The following is a 14,572-nucleotide window of genomic DNA, read 5'->3' on the forward strand; positions in this document are numbered from 1 at the left end:
ACACAGAGAGAACACAGAGAACACAGAGAGAACACAGAGAACAAAGAACACAGAGAGAACACAGAGAGAACACATAGAACAGAGAACACAGAGAGAACACAGAGAGAACACAGAGAGAACACAGCGAACACAGAGAACACAGAGAGAACACAGAAAGAACACACAGAGAACACAGAGAGAACACAGAGAGAACACAGCGAACACAGAGATAACACAGAGATAACACAGAGAGAACACAGAGAGAACACAGAGAATACAGAGAACACAGAGAGAACAAGAGGTGTGTCCTGTGACTGATTTGTGTTGGTTCCAGGTGTTACCTTTCAGGGTCAATACCACTTTATAAGGTACATTCTTGGTCTTTTAATAACTTTTTGCAACAACAGAAAATGTTCATGAAAAGCCATGTTACATTTTAAAGGACAATTGTTTACACATTTAGGGTGTAACCAAAACCTATTGGTGTTTTGTGTATAACCTTCATCAAAATCAGAAATCCTGTATTGATAAAGTGTTACAACACATAAAGGGCAAATGTAAAATGAGGAGGCAGCATTATAAAATGTCAGAAATATTTCTCCTTAATTCTCCAGAGAAAATGTGTGTGTTGCACCTACAATGATGATACAGTCTGAAGTGAAGTAACAGTCAGTACAAATACAATAGTAAATGAGATTTGTGAGACATTTTGTAAACATATTTCTTTATAATTGACGATTAACATGGGGATTTAGTAGGGTCTTAACGAAAATCTGTATTCAAATGTTACTTTTTTTCAATACAAAACAGTATTGAGGTATGTGGGCTACAAATGATGAGGAAGTATATAAAAGGCAAGAAGTGTCTGATGTTAGCCTGCATCGGGGCTTTAGGAGTCTCTATAGATACTGAATAGGAGTTGCATGTATTTGCGGTTTTGACTGATGCCACTGTACGCTTCACATTATCTCATTCACAGAAACAGTGGCTGCAACCATCACCATCACTCTGCTCTGTCGACTGGATTTCCTGAAACATTAACATCAAGCTTGTATTTCCAGGCCTGTTTTCATCTTTCTGTCCCAGATGTAACGTTTTTATTGGAGGCCAATGCTCAGTAAATTAGAGTATTGATCCCTCAGACTGACCTCAAGCTGCTTTCACATGCGTCTCAGCTCACTGGGTGATGAACAGGATGAAGAACCTTGAAGAAACTGAAGGACAAACAATTCACAAACACACCTGCAGCACTTTGTTAACTTCCTGTTTGTGTTCAATAAAACCACACTGAATACTTTGATAGAATAAGTATAAAAATAAAAATAAACATGACTTTCAAACCCGGGCAGTGAGTCGCTTTAATCTGAAAGAGGTTGAATAAAATAAAAGAAGTAGAGATGAAAAAAAAGAAGCTTTTTATGAGAAATCATGACCGAAATGAATCTTATTTTGTTCAGTTGTTGCAGTCTTAACCCAATAAAACATCAGCTCTCCCATTAACACAAAAGTATTAAGTATTGTTTGAATGTATGTATAGCAATGGGTAAACCCCAATATTATGATGGTTTATACATTTAAATATGTTTATACCATATTACCAGACATTGGTAGTCAGCGTGAAAGAAATGTGAGGCTGTAAGAAAAAGAAAACCCTTAATTTCCTTAAGGTACTTAAACTCTGCTTTTAGGATTATTATATTATATACAGGGCAGGAGAAAGTGTCCCTTTTGAAATGCCCTGGTTGTACAGTATGCAGGAATTTGCGTGTGTTCAATACATAAATGAACTATTATTTATGTTCTGGTTATTAGATTAAGCCCATTGTGTTGGTCTATAATTGTGACTTAGATGAATATCAGATCACATTAAAAAGACCAATTCATGTATAAAACCAGGAAATTCCAAAGCATTCACACACTTTTTCTTGCCACTGTATTTTTCATGGAGCAAAGCAAAGATGTATGCCCAGCCCCTACATGAGCGGCTTGAGTACTCTGTTTTGCTCAATGTACTTAACCTGTTAATAAACCCCATGGCCCGCCCGAGGGGGCAAAACGCAACAATATTCACGAAACTGTGTCTCAGGGCTTCCTAACATTTAACAACCTATTAATGTTTCATACCCACTTAACGGGAAGAAACTCAGCTAACTGACGATATGAACCATCTTTACCGAAACAAAACACAACTTTAACGCCAAGCCTCTGCACTAAGCAAAAGGGTGCTAACGCACTTAGCACATAACTCACGGTAGCAATCTTTTATACTTCATGCAATCTGCGCAAACAAGATATCATATGAAAGCTGATATTCCACAGATTCCAATGGTATAAGTATCATCACTGCGACCAGAACTCACTGCAGCGAAAGCTGGCAAAGACAACACACAACTTAGCTTTACGGGTCCAAAACGGCAAATACGTCTTACCTTTGCTGTTTTCTGATCAAAAGTTGTGTTCAAGGGCATTAAAACGCATACAAACGCTGCTGAAGGTTAATCCTATGTCTCTGTGTCACTTTGAAATGATTACTGATAATCCATCCTAACATATATGTCAATAAACGTACTTTTCCTATAGAGTGTAAGAGAGCTTCCGGCTTTGGGCATGCTGGCTGCCCATCACTCTCATTCATCAATGGTAATGTTTAGATGGATTTAGGAACCCCCCCCCCTTTTTTTTGATTCTATTGGCTCTAACGTTTCAAAAGAGATGTCAACCACCAAAATCGACCGATGGGTGCCAGAGATATGCAACCCTCCTAAAGATTACGTTCCCACAAAACTAAACTGCATTCTCAATTACATATAGCTTGAAACTTATTTTCTCCCACGTTACATTTCTTATGAACGTATCTTAAATACGTTTATTTTCTACATATCTTTGCCATTTATTGTCTTGCTTATGATAATGATAATAGTCATTTATAAATATCCTTTGAGAGCACAAATTTGAAATCAGTAGGCGAGGCTGTAATTTCGCCAGCTGTTACTCTCATGAGCGAGGCAGAAAATAATAGTTGTAACATGCCAAAAAGCTGCTGTGTCGTTTATTGCACCTCAAACATTAAAACAAATCCAGAGTTACGTGTTTCTGTACTTCCTCTAAGAAGAAAGGACTGTAAAAGAAGATCTCTGTGGCTTCAGGCTTGATCGCCATTCAAATGACAGCGTTGGTTTCCCCAAAAGTGGGTGTGGCTGTAAAGTGACGTAGATTTTACTCTCATATATTTTTCAAAACCATTCTATTTATTCTAACGTAAATTACATGCCAGTGTTTTACTTTTTTTCATTTATTTGTTTGTATTTTAAATCGCATAATGTCTGACTTTTTTTCCCGTCAGTGTGGAAAAGAAATGGGGCTCAGAGCCTCGGAATACTGAAATCTGTATTTTTTGTAATCTTTTCTTCCTTGTAATTTGTTATTCTTTTCTAAATAACACACTGTTATTTACTCACTAATAACACACAATTATCCTTGTTTTTATTTATTCATTTAATTCTATAATCTTCGGCTTTTTAGCCGCAAATAAAGTCACCGGAAACAGACGTAGGCCTATAAGGAACATTTCGAGCGTTACACAACACAAACCAACCACTGAACAGATTACCCAAGATCAGGGGTGGGGAACCTCCGTCCTCCGGGCCGTATACGGCCCGCGAGACCATTTGGTACGGCCCTCGAGGTAATTTATAAACACACGCAAAAAAATTAAAAAAATTAAGAAATCTAGACCGCAAAAACAAATTAAACACGATAACGTGTCATCACGTGGTATATGTCTCGTCTGACAGGGAGACGAAGACGGAGAGCACCAGAACGCCGCTCCAACACTTCACAAATTGCAGTCATACACATGCCGCAGTTTTTCCGTGGCTGTGTCTTTAGTTGAAAGCCCAGTGGCGATCTGTTCCTATGTCATACTGATCATACAGTCAATAACTTTGTTGTTATTAGCATCTGGTTAGCTAGCTATGCTAACGAATATAAGAAGCTTTTTCTCCAACCAGTGAGGTAAAGGCACATCTTTATATGGTTATTATAGTTATAACAAAATAAGAGAATAAAGTAAACAGGTATAAAATACTATATGACAGTAAAAAAAAGTTTTTATTAATAAACAAGAATACAGTTTAAAAGGGGAGTGATTTGTAAAATATCCATAAAGAAAAATAAATTCTGCTTACAGTTCTGTTTCATATGGGTGTTGAGAGATGTATCCATAGATCTCTTAATGTTGCTCTCAAAGTGCACCAGATTGATGCTTTTAACTTCAACATTTAAACAAAAATCTTCCTGGGGGAGGATGGACCCCCCCTAGAGGAGGTTAGGTCCCCCTACCACTTAAATCATGTCCACATGAAACTAAATACATTTGCACACATCTTGTGTCCATGTCTTTCTGTTTTGGTGGTCATGCCACAACCGTGCACTTGAATGCATGCGCGAGTCATGGTAAGATATCTGGATTAAGAGGTTGCTTTTTCTTTGCAAATTAATGGGCTGTGATTTTAGTATTTTTAAGCAGAGGTCAATCATTTGTACGGCCCTCGGAGGATGTTGAAAAAATTGAAATGGCCCTTGAGAGGAAAAAGGTTCCCCACCCCTGCCCAAGATCCTAAGCTTGAAGCTTGTTGATTGGATGTTTTAGCCGCAATGCATGGTGGGATATGATGTTAATGCAATATGATAGTCCCCTCCTGCTCCCTGGCAAAATGACGCACTGCGTGCTAATAGAACCATCCTTCGGGCAGCAGAGCGGAAACGGTGGAATTCCAAACACCATGACGACCTCCTAACCTATCAGGCTCTCCTCTCCTCTTTCTCTGCTTCGATCTCTCAGGCAAAAAGCACTTTCTTTCAAGATAAGATCCAATCTTCCTATTCCAATCCCAAAAAACTATTTTCCATCTTCTCCGCCCTCTTGGACCCCCCCAAAGCCCCTTCCCTCTCCTCCCTTCTGTCAAGTGACTTTGTTAACCACTTTGAAAAAAAGGTTGATGATATTCGCTCTTCCTTTTCTGAATCACCTGACCCACCGTTCACCCACACACTAACCTCCTTCTCCCCTCTCTCTCCAAGTGAGGTTCTTACCCTCATTACCTCTGCCTGTCCTACCAGCTGTCCTCTGGACCCTATCCCCTCAAACCTCCTTCAGACTATCGCTCCTGATATTCTACCGTTTCTCACCCATTTCATCAACACTTCTCTAACTTCTGGTCACTTTTCAAACAGTCTCAAGGAGGCAAGAGTAAACCCTCTCCTAAAGAAATCCACTCTCAACCCGTCCGATGATATAAACTACAGGCCTGTCTCTCTCCTCCCGTTCCTGTCTAAAACACTTGAACTCACTGTCTTTAAACAACTCTCCTGTTATCTCCATCAGAACAACCTTCTGGATCCGCACCAGTCTGGTTTCAAGGCAGGTCACTCCACAGAAACTGCTCTCCTTGCTGTCACTGAGGAACTGCACACGGCTAAAGCAACCTCCCTCTCCTCTGTCATCATCCTTCTGGAACTGTCTGCTGCATTCGACACGGTGAATAATCAGATCCTCCTTCGCACTCTCCAAGAACTTGGAGTTTCAGGCTTTGCACTTTCCCTCCTCACCTCAAAGACCGCACCTACAGGGTAACTTGGAGAGGGTCCGAGTCCGACCCTTGTCAATTAACTACAGGGGTCCCTTAGGGCTCTGTTCTCGGTCCCCTCCTCTTTTCCTTGTACACAAACTCGCTCGGATCTGTCATTAGCCCCATGGTTTTTCATACCACTGCTACGCTGATGACACCCAATTAATTCTGTCCTTTCCCCGCTCAGAGACCCAGGTCGTCGCACGCATCTCTGCTTGTCTAGCAGACATCTCTCAGTGGATGTATGCCCACCACCTCAAGCTCAACCTTGACAAGACTGAACTGCTTTTCTTTCCGGGAAAAGATTGTCCCACTCTTGACCTAACAATCAACATCGGCACCTCTGTTGTTTACCCGACTCAGACTGCAAGGAATCTGGGTGTGACCCTAGATAACATCGCTGCTACAATCCGCTGCTGCAGATACACACTTTACAACATCAGGAGGATACGTCCCCAGCTGTCCCAGAAAGCGACGCAGGTTCTGGCCCAGGCTCTCGTCATCTCACGCCTAGACTACTGCAACTCCCTCCTGGCTGGTCTACCTGCATGTGCCATCCGACCTCTGCAGCTCATCCAGAATGCAGCGGCTCGTCTGGTTTTCAACCTTCCTAAATTCTCCCACACCATGCCGCTCCTCCGCTCGCTTCACTGGCTTCCGGTAACTGCTAGAATCCACTTCAAGACAATGGTAATTGCGTACCATGCTGCGAATGGATCTGGCCCTTCCTACATCCAGGACATGGTTAACCATACACCCCAGCACGTGTACTTTGCTCTGCATCAGCCAAACAGCTCGCTGCACCCGCACTGCGAGGGGGACCCAAGTTCCCATCAGCAAAAACACGTGGGTTTGCTATCCTGGCTCCAATATGGTGGAATGAGCTCCCCATTGAAATCAGGACAGCAGAAAGTCTAAACATCTTCCGGCGCAGACTGAAAACTCATCTCTTTCGACTCCACTTTGAGCTATAGAATTACTAACAAAGCACTTATATACTAATAAAGGACTGGCTTATCTAAAGCCAGTTGAGTAGCACTTGAAATGTTTTAGCTCTATGAGACCTGATGTACTTATATGATTCTGTTTTCTTCAAGTTTGTATTTTGTTGGCCGAACGCACTTATTGTAAGTCGCTTTGGATAAAAGCGTCAGCTAAATGCAATGTAATGTAATATCCGAAAACATTAAAAAAAAAAAAAAATAATAATACTTTATTCAGAGTGTGCTTGCTTTTCTCTTTGGAAGTCATCATATAACTGCATTGTAATACACGGTTCGGGGGCATTAAATATTACACATCTGCCGTGATTCTTTATTTATAGAGCCCTGATGAGAAGACTTCTGGACAAACAGGAGAACTACCGCCAAAACTGAATATGTGACGTGGATCATCAATCAATCAATCAATCAATCATCAATCAATGTTTATTTATATAGCCCAATATCACAAATGTTACATTTGTCTCAGTGGACTTCACAGTTTGTACAGAATATCAGTATGACAATACTACACCCTCTGTCCTTAGACCCTCACATCGTACAAGGAAAAACTTCCGGAGAAAACCCCACAGTTTAAAGGGGAAAATGGGAGAAACCTCAGGGAGAGCAACAGAGGAGGGATCCCTCTCTCAGGACGGACAGACGTGCAATAGATGCCGTGTGTAAATTGAAAAGATAATACATTTGTAACATAGGTAGTCCATATGTTTGGAAATGCATGTGTGTATAATAGGAAGATGAATCCACGAGGATATCCATCCAGGACTTATGACCCAGGACCACAGCCACGACTCAAGATCCAGGACTCGCGATCTATGACACAGGACCGCAGGATCATCCATGACTCCGGATCCCGGGCGTATATATAGACACCAAAAAGAAAGACATTTGGGGAAGCTGGGTTAATCGGAACATGAGAGTATACAGGTATAGACAGAGAGAAGGAAGAAGTAAGATGTCCCCCGACAAACTAAGCCTATATCAGCAAAACTAGGGGCTGAATCTAATCAGCCCTAACTATAAGCTTTATCAAAAAGGAAGGTCTTAAGCGCACTCTTAAAAACGGATAGGGTGTCTGCCGCCCGAACACAAACTGGAAGCTGATTCCACAAAAGTGGAGCTTGATAAGAAAAGGCTCTGGCTCCCATTGTACTTTTAGAGACTCTAGGAACAACCAACAACCCTGCATTCTTGGAACGCAATGCCCTAGTAGGACAGTAGGGTATAATGAGTTCTTTAAGGTAAGATGGCGACTGCCCATTAAGGGCTTTGTAGGCGAGAAGAAGAATTTTAAATTCTATCCTGTGTTTTATAGGGAGCCAGTGTAAGGCAGCCAGAACAGGAGTAATGTGGTCCCTTTTCCTAGCTCTGGTTAGTACACGAGCTGCAGCATTTTGAATCAGCTGAAGCGACATGACTGACTTCTTGGTACACCCTGATAATAAGGAGTTACAATAATCCAGCCTTGAAGTAACAAATGCATGGACTAGTTTCTCTTTATCGTTTTGAGGCAAGATATGCCTGATTTTTGCAATGTTACGTAGATGGAAGTAGGCGGTCCTTGAAATAGATTTTATGTGGCCGTTAAAGGATAAATCCTGATCCAATATAACACCAAGATTCCTTACAGTCTCACTGGAGGCCAAATTAATGCCATCCATAGTTAGTATATCTTTAGATAATTTGTTTCGTAGATTCTTTGGGCCAAGTACAATAACTTCAGTTTTGGTCGTGTTTAACATCAAAAAATGTAAGGTCATCCATGTTTTTAAGTCCTTGAGGCAGTCTTGTATTTTATTTAGATGATTAATTTCATCAGGCTTGATTGATAAATATAGTTGAGTATCATCCGCATAACAATGAAAGTTTACAGAATGATTCCTTATAATATTGCCTAACGGAAGCATATATAATGTAAACAAAATAGGTCCGAGCACTGAGCCCTGTGGCACTCCATGGCTAACTTTGGTTTGCGTGGAAGATTCATCGTTGACACGTACAAACTGAGAGCGTTCAGATAGATAGGACCTAAACCAGCCTAAAGCAGTTCCCTGTATGCCAACTAAGTGCTCTAGTCTTTGCAATAGGATATCATGGTCGATAGTATCAAATGCAGCACTGAGATCGAGCAAAACAAGAATAGAGACAAGTCCCTTGTCTGAGGCTATTAGAATGTCATTTGTGACTTTAACCAGAGCTGTCTCTGTGCTATGATGTGTTCTAAAGCCAGACTGAAAATCTTCAAATAAATCATAGTTTTTTAAGTAATCACACAGCTGTTTTGCGACTGCTTTCTCAAGAATATTTGAGAGGAACGGAAGATTAGAAATAGTATAGTTGGCTAAAACCTCTGGATCGAGGTTGTGCTTTTTAAGAAGCGGTTTTATCACTGCTACTTTGAATAATTGTGGAACATAGCCTGATAATAAAGACAAATTTATAATATTCAATAAAGAAGTGCTAATTAATGGAAAAACGTATTTTAACAGCTTAGTTGGAATCGGGTCTAAGATACACGTTGATGGTTTAGAAGAGAGAATCATTGTACTTAATTGTTCAAGGTTTATGGCTGAAAAGCATTCTAGTTTACTATTAGAACTTACGTTTCCGGGAGGTGTTGATAACACTATACTGGTCAAAGGCAAGAGGTCATTAATTTTGTTTCTAAGAGTAACAATTTTATCGTTAAAGAAGCACATCAAATCATTACTACTGAGTGCTATGGGAATAGAAGGCTCAATCAAGCTGTGGCTCTCTGTCAGCCTGGCTACAGTGCTGAAAAGAAATCTTGCATTATTCTTATTCTCATCTATTAATGAAGAGTAGTAGGCTGCTCTCGCTTTACGCAGTGCTTTCTTATATTCATTGAGAGTAATATGCCAAATTAAACGAGATTCTTCAAGTTTAGTGGAACGCCATATCCTTTCAAGTTGTCTCGACTTTTGCTTTATTTTGCGGGTTTCGGTATTATGCCATGGAGCTAATCTATGTTGTTTTATTTTCTTCTTTTTCAAAGGAGCAACAGAGTCTAATTTTATTCGCAGCGCATCTGTAGCACTATCAACAACATGATCAATTTGGGGTGGTGTACATTTTGTATAAGTTTCCTCCCTTAATTGCAGACATGCTATCGAGTTAAGTATTGGTGGAATCTCTTCCTTAAATTTGGCTATGGCACTAACAGATAGGTTTCTGCTGCAAGAGCTTTTGACTAATGCTTTGTAGTCTAGTAAAAGTACTTCAAAAGTTACTAAGAAATGGTCGGATAAAGCAGGATTATGCGGTTCGACTAATTGTTGCTCAATTTCAATACCATAAGTCAGAACAAGGTCGAGAGTGTGATTATAGCAGTGGGTTGGTTTATTTACACTCTGAGAAAAACCAACATAATCTAATATAGAGTTAAATGCAACAGTAAGGCTATTTTTATCATCGTCAACATGAATATTAAACTCACCTACGATAATTACTTTATCTGTTTTAAGTACCAAAGCTGATAAAAACTCAGAGAATTCTGATAAGAATTCTGAATAAGGACCTGGTGCACGGTACACTGTAACAAATAAGATTGGCTGCAAAGTTTTCCAGGTCGGATGCGTAAGACTAAAAACGAGGCTTTCAAAGGAGGTATAATTTAATTTTTGTTTAGTATTGATAAGTAAACTCGAGTCAAAGATTGCTGCAACTCCACCTCCTCGGACCGTGCCTCGGGCAATATGAGTATTGATATGGCTGTGTGGAGTGGCCTCATTTATGCTGACATATTCTTCATGTCTCAACCAAGTTTCATTGAGACAGCATATATCAATATTATAATCTGATATTAAATCATTTACCAATATTGCTTTAGATGCTAGAGATCTTATGTTTAAGAGACCACATTTAATCTTCCTGTTTTGTTGCACTGTAGTAGTTGTTACATTTACTTTTATTAGGTTATTATGTATGACACCTCTATTAGGTTTTACCTTAAATTGTCCTTGGGCAGACACACACACCGTTAATATTGGGTATTTTATTGGGTTCGGGATTCTTATGGATGACTGCCTAGGAGAGAGCGCAGAGAAGCGTGTAAGACTGCGACTCCGCCTCCTGGTCTCAACTCCAGTTTGTCATGGATTAAGTCCACAAAGCCCTGAAATGTTTGCCGAAATGAGATTTGCACCTTCCAAAGTAGGATGAATGCCGTCTCTCTTAATCAGACCAGGTTTTCCCCAGAAGGCTGTCCAATTATTTACGAAGCCCACATTGTTTGCTGGGCACCACCAAGACAACCAGCGCTGAAATGATGACATGCGGCTATACATGTCATCATTGATCAGATTGGGGAGGGGACCAGAGAAGATTACGGTGTCCGACATTGTTTTAGCATAACTACACACCGACGCCACATTAAGTTTGGTGCATTCTGATTGGCGTAAACGAACATCATTACCACCGACGTGAATAACAATCCTACTGTATTTAGATTTATTTTTAGCCAGATGTTTAAGATGCGCCTCATCGTCGCCCGCTCTGGCCCCCGGAATGCATGTGACTGTGGAGGCTTCGGTCTCTAAATTCACGTGTCTCATAATAGAGCTACCAATAACCAGAGTTGGCTTCTCAGCGGGTGTCTCGCTGAGTGGGGAATATCTGTTAGATACGTGAACGGGTTGGTGGGAACCTGCGGGTTTCGCGTTATGCCCCTTCTGAACTGTCACCCAATCTCCCTGCTGCTCGGGAGTTGACAGGGGACGGCTAAGAGGAGCTACCTTTTGCCGGTCCGCACCGGCTAACATGGTTTTTACTGTAGCTGAGTTACTTTCTAAGATGCGGAGCCGGGCTTCTATGGCTATGATTCCCGCCTCCAACCTAACAACTATACTACATTTAACACATGTATCGGTACCAGTAAAGGAGGTAGGGAAGTAACCAAACATGAGACAGTTAGAGCAGGAAATAGCACCCGAGGGTGGGGAAAGAGCCATGGCTAGCTATCAAGCTAAAGTAGCTACCATTAGCAAACCCGAAAAGAGTGTAGGCAACTGTGGAGTTACAGTCGCTAAGAGAAGGAGAGTTGTGAGTGCTTAAGCTGTAGTAACGTGTGATTACAACGTCAGGCAGTTACCGTGATCAAGAGTTTTAAAACGATCGATTAAGTTTAAGATAATAAGCTATCAGCAACAGAACAGGCACACGGGATACCCGGAGATGACAACAACAACCGGAAGTTACAACATGCTTACCGCAATAGTGGTCCGTCTAGAAAACGGAAAAAATCATAAATGTATCAACAATTAAACAACATCTTGCATTTATTTTCACAAAATACATCTCCTTGCAGTATCAATAGTAATTTTGCTGACTTTTATATTTGATCCAATTGGTAGATAGGTTATATTTACACCATAACGGTGCATAGCTGATAGAAAAGGACTTGTAGTTTTTAAAGATATTACTGATTTTCTTTGAATATAAGAATGTAAATACTGAGTTGAGAAAATAGTCAGGGGATTTGAGTGATGGGAGACACATCTATGGAATCCCAATTTCAATAGCTTACCATTAAATGACAGATATACCTTTCTGTCTGTGATGTTTTACAAATCAGATATTAATGTGTAGAAGTAAAACATGAGAAATAGTATAGCAATATCCTGTAAAATTATGTAAAAACATGAATAAAACTACACTTCTTAAGATGTTATACATACATAAGTGTCCTACACTAATAATACAAAGTTATTATTAGTATGCTGTGTGTACCTTGTGTGCACCGCCTAGTAGTTAAAGCATGTTATTGATTTATTTTTGTTGAATAATGTTATATGATGAAAAAAATATCAAGAGTACATACTTTCATAGGGTGAAAGTAGAAGGTGTTGGGGCAGAATCTCTGCTCCGCGCCATTCCTATATGAGCGGGTTCTCAAAAGAAGGAACAATTCAAAGCAGCCAGGATAAGGGTTAAACAATAATCTGCTTTAATGGTAAAACATACAAATACATCACCGAATCACGAAGCACTCTGCAGAGTAGTCCGGGCTCAGGTTCTACCACCGTGTGAGACATGTCTCAGGAACGGCCAGTCAGAAACAAGAGCCCCGATCTTCAAAATGATCACAACATTTATACACAGAGTTCACTTCTGAGCGAGCTATACAGTGAGTTGGCAGTGTTCCATTGGTCGGTTTCCCTTCTGGGTGGGATCCCAGGTTGTAAGTCAGTTTGTTGATTCCATCGTTTGCTTCACAGTGTATGTGTGTGTGTGTGTGTGTTTCTGTCCCTCTGCCCTCAGGCAGATCCCCCAATCAATGGTTTGGAGTCATGACAGAGGACTCTTTGACAGGACACATACTCATTCCCCCTAAACATTTTCAACACACACATCCTATCATGTATCTTTAACTGAAGTTAATTGTTCTTATCGCTTAATGGCTTCCCTGAACTTCCCTTCACCCCAAAGTCAGCTTACTAGGAATTAATACATTTTATTGATAAGCTCAAAAGGACCTTTATCTCATTTACTGCTGGGTGACCCAAGTCTCAAGGCCTCTTTTGGGGTCTGTAGGAGATAAATCATTAATTCTACAAGGCTTCAACTGTCTTGTATCTGAGGCACATCTCCCTTTGGGCTAATCAATACGGGTTTTAGCAATTAGCAGAGGAAGCTAGAGACTCAGGGCCCCTTCCTTGCTGGGAACTGCAAAGCAGATGTCAAAGGTCATAAAACCACCCTTCTGACTACACATGAAAAGTGGAAGAAAAGACTATTGCTTTAATTTATTATTACTAAGTAGTGGGCCATTGTTTCAGGAATATATGAAAAGCCTCTCTATTATTTAAAGAGTAAAAATGCACTTTCAAATTTAACACCCACGAATATAATAAGGTGACATTAAAATGAATATACCAGATTGAACTTTCCTGCCATAACACGTTACTTTAATACTTCAAATAATTCAAATAATCCTTCAAAGGTCAATGACAGAAATATAGAATATAAAAAATCAAGAAGATACTGTAAGTGATCTCTACAATAAAACTGTTTAGTGCTGGATGTAAAAAGATATTAATATGAGGATGTGCAAAACATACAAACTAATTAACCTTTATTAACACATTTAAGAATACTTTAGGTTAAGAAAAAACTTTGGGGGAATCTATCTACAGATAGATAAATTAAGCCTGACAAAGTACTTAACGTCTAATATATTGCTTTCCTGCAATGTTAACTATGTTGAAGCACTTATTTTAACTGATATTATACACATTAATGATACTCTTATGTATGTAGATAGTATAAGAAATGTGCAGAATTTGACAGTTTAATGGTGGAGGTATTCACACATATTGATAGATGTCTTGTAATGCACTGTTGCATAACTACACTGTAGTTGTGTATATGATGTCAATAAACCTTAGGAAATCTTGAAAGGGATATGCAAAATAGCAATTATATACAGTTTTTAATTAACTATTAGTAGAGAATAACGAGTAATTAATATACTTTATAGAGTTCTGCAGATAAATGTTTAGTCTTCTCAAGCACCAACAATCAAATATCTCTCCTGATTGTTGGCACTTGACAATCACCTTTCCCTGAATTTTACTCAGGTGTAACTGCAGTCTGTTTTAAGGGTTGTTTATATTTCAGAATCTGCAAAGTAACTAAAATACATTTAGTGGAGTAAAAAGACCAGGTCAACCTCTGAATTGTAGTGGAGTAGAATTACAAAGTAACAATGAGCTGTCATGTGGGTATATCTTAATGCAGCCCATTATGGATACAAGCGATTTTCTTTTAGTAATTACATGTTTTAAATTTGTACACACCAATCTGTTTCCTATCGCCTAAACCCCCAGGGCTGTACACAGTTTAATACTGTCAACTTCTAATTTTGGGAAAAACAAAAACGTCTTGAAGATTAAACACGGGGTTTGTCAACGGGATTGTAGTCCCAAACGATAGCTGGGGATT

General features: G+C 39.8%; 1 protein-coding gene across 1 annotated transcript in view; it reads left to right on the forward strand.

Moving 5' to 3' along the window:
- LOC307028837 (inactive dipeptidyl peptidase 10-like) overlaps window positions 1-14,572 on the forward strand; it is a 500,108-nt gene that overhangs the window by 235,732 nt on the left and 249,804 nt on the right. The gene's annotated exons all lie outside the window — the stretch shown is intronic.

The sequence above is a fragment of the Notothenia rossii genome, assembly GCF_949606895.1.
Source record: "Notothenia rossii genome assembly, chromosome: 2".
Classification (NCBI taxonomy): Eukaryota; Metazoa; Chordata; class Actinopteri; order Perciformes; family Nototheniidae; genus Notothenia; species Notothenia rossii.